The sequence below is a fragment of the Grammomys surdaster genome, unplaced genomic scaffold (assembly GCF_004785775.1).
Source record: "Grammomys surdaster isolate TR1022 unplaced genomic scaffold, NIH_TR_1.0 578, whole genome shotgun sequence".
NCBI lineage: Eukaryota > Metazoa > Chordata > Mammalia > Rodentia > Muridae > Grammomys > Grammomys surdaster.
In genome coordinates, this window is record NW_021604997.1 from 119,146 (window position 1) to 122,389 (window position 3,244).

Sequence of the window (3,244 nt, forward strand, 5' to 3'; positions counted from 1 at the left end):
CTAGATACTGAAGGATTCTGGGTGACAGGATTCTGGGTATTCATCTATCTTTAGTTTTATACTTACTGAGGTCCCAACTAGGTTTCAATGGGTAGTTCAACCCCACAGTCTTACAGATGGTCATGGTCATGGCTTTACCAGTGAGTCATAGGTAAATTGATGTGAATGTTTTAAAAGAAAAGTATAGGGAATGGAGGTTAATAAAGACTGAGAGTGATCAGAGAAGGTGAGGGGTTTCAATAATCAGAATGTAATTTATACATGTATGAAATTTTCAAAGAACAAGTTCAATAATAAATTCATATGAAAGCAAAAAAATCCCTCAGATCAACAAACCAATTCTGGAAAAAAAGTTTCTTATTTCAGGTTATACTACATACATATAGTAATTAAAAACAACATTGTACTGCTACAAAAACAGACATAGGGATTAATGGAATAGGAAACCAAGACATATGTTAACAGAACTGTAGGCTCCTTATACTTGACAAAATGACAATAATATACTTTTGGGAAAGATAAGATCTTCAGTAAATGGTGCTTTGGAAACTGAAATGCTATATGTAAAAGAGTAAGTTTATATCTTAATCACTCATCCTACAAATATACCTTCACAGACAGACAGACAGACACACACACCCTTACACACACCCTTACACACACACACACACACACACACACACCACATACCAATCACAAGTGGATCAAGAACCTCAACAGAAGACTCAAAAAATATGAAACTGCTAAAGGAAACAGTAGTATAGAGGCACAGGTAAGAACTTCCTGAATAGGACTCATCCCACTCTTAAAACAAGGCCAATAATGGGTATGTAGGACTTTGCTAAATTAAAAGGTTTTTATGAACCAATAGAACTCATTAGTCATGTGAAGATGCAGGCTACAGAATGAGTGAAGACCTTTGCTAGTTAGATGTTTCAAGGAAATGTGTGTCTAGAGTCTACAAAGAATTTTTAACATATTGAACATCAACACAACAAATAACTGGAACAAAACATGTGTTATGGAACCAAGAATTCTACCAAAAAGGGAAAAACAAATGCCTCATTTTCAACTTTTAAATTTTTAATATTATTAGTCATCAGGGAAATAATGCAAAAACTACTTTTAGAGCTCATCTTACTCCAGGTAAAATGGCCATTGTCAAAAAAAAAAAGAAAGAAAGACAAAATGTGTATGAATCCTTGGGAAAAGGAAAGAATATCCAAATATAAAGGGATGAGAAAGGAGTAGATGCAGGTAATTAGCAAAAGTATTTAAAGAGAATATATGGCTAACTGTTGTTTGAATTTGAATTCTGTCACAGAGTTGTGGTTTTGATGGTGGATAATTGAGTGAATTGAGGTGATAATGAAAATGTAACACTTAATGTGAAGCTTCACAGCGTCCTTTTGAATATGTATTCTAACTATATATGAATTTACTGAGTTGTACAGAATTTGAATATCATTAGTTTTGGTGTATTTTATTTATGTATTTGAAGTTTCTTTATAGTAAAAATTTTAAATAAATTTTATAACACTCATCTCCTTGTGCAGTGCCAGTCTCATCCCATAGACAAAATGGTGAAGGTCAGTGTGAACAGATTTGGCCATATTGGGTGCCTGGTTACCGGGGCTGCCTTCAGCTCTCCATCTGGTGGCAAAGTGGAGATTGTTGCCATCAACGACTGCTTCACTGACCTCAACTATATGGTCTACATGTACCAGTATGACTCCACCCATGGCAAATTCAATGGCACAGTCAAGGCTGAGAATGGGAAGCTTGTCATCAATGGGAAGCCCATCACCATCTTCCAGGAGCGAGATTCCGCTAACATCAAATGGGGCGATGCTGGTGCTGAGTATTTTGTGGAGTCCATTGGCATCTTCACCACCATGGAGAAAGCTGGGGCCCACTTGAAGGGTGGGGCCAAAAGGGTCATCATCTCCGCCCCTTCTGCTGATGCCCCCATGTTTGTGATGGGTGTGAACCACGAGAAATATGACAACTCTTCAAGATTGTCAGTAATGTGTCCTGCACCATCAACTGCTTACCCCCCCTCGCCAAGGTCATCCATGACAACTTTGGCATCATGGAAGGGCTCATGACCACGGTCCATGCCATCACTGCACTCAGAAGACTGTGGATGTCTCCTCTGGAAAGCTGTGGCGTAATGGCCGTGGGGCTGCCCAGAACATCATCCCTGCATCCTCTGGTGCTGCCAAAGCTGTGGGCAAGGTCATCCCAGAGCTGAATGGGAAGCTCATTGACATGACCTTCCATGTTTCTATCCCCAATGTATCCATTGTGGATCTAACATGCTGCCAGGAGAAACCCACCAAATATGATGATATCAAGAAGGTGGTGAAGCAGGCATCTGAGGGTCCACTGAAGGGCATCCTGGGCTACACTGAGGACCAGGTTGTCTTCTGTGACTTCAACAGCAACTCCCACTCTTCCACCTTTGATGCTGGGGCTGGCATTGCTCTCAATGACAACTTTGTAAAGCTCATTTCCTGGTATGACAATGAATATGGTTACAGCAACAGGGTCATTGACCTCATGGTCTTCATGGCCTCCAAGGAGTAAGAAGCCCTGGACCACCCACCCCAGCAAGGACACTGAGAGCAAGAGAGAGGCCCTTGGTTGCTGAGCAGTCCCTGTCCCCAGCTCTGAGCATCTCCCTCACAATTTCCTTCCCAGACCTCGATAACAACAGGAGGGGCCTAGGGAGCCCTCCCTACTCTCTGAAATTTCATCAATAAACGTTCACTGCACCCAAAAAAAGTTTTAAAAAGAAAATGTTGGGGAAGAGAAACACTTGTGGGAGTGTACACTCACACAGTCACTATTGAAATCACTGTGAACTTTACTCAAAATGCTGAAAACAGATTTCAGTGTGACCCAGCAATCCAATATTAATTATATTCAAATTACTTACATATATACTACTATATATATGTAGGTGTATATTAGTATGGCCTTAGGTGTATACTACTACATACTTAGATCTATAATACTATATATACTTATATGGATACTACTATATACTTAAGGGCACACTATTATGTACTTATGTGTATAATACTACTCTCTTAGGTGTATGCTACTATGTTGTTAGGTGTATATTCCAATGTACTTAAGAATATACTACTAAAAGGTAGTTGAACATCAGTACTCAATACAAGTCTACTCACAATAGCTAGAAAACAGGTTCAGTCTCTGTCCCCTTCAACTGAAAAAT

The 3,244-nt window shown here is 39.6% G+C and overlaps 1 pseudogene; it reads left to right on the plus strand.

Moving 5' to 3' along the window:
* Positions 1-1,580: 1,580 nt before the first annotated feature.
* LOC114633328 lies at positions 1,581-2,589 on the plus strand (annotated as a pseudogene).
* Positions 2,590-3,244: the final 655 nt, after the last annotated feature.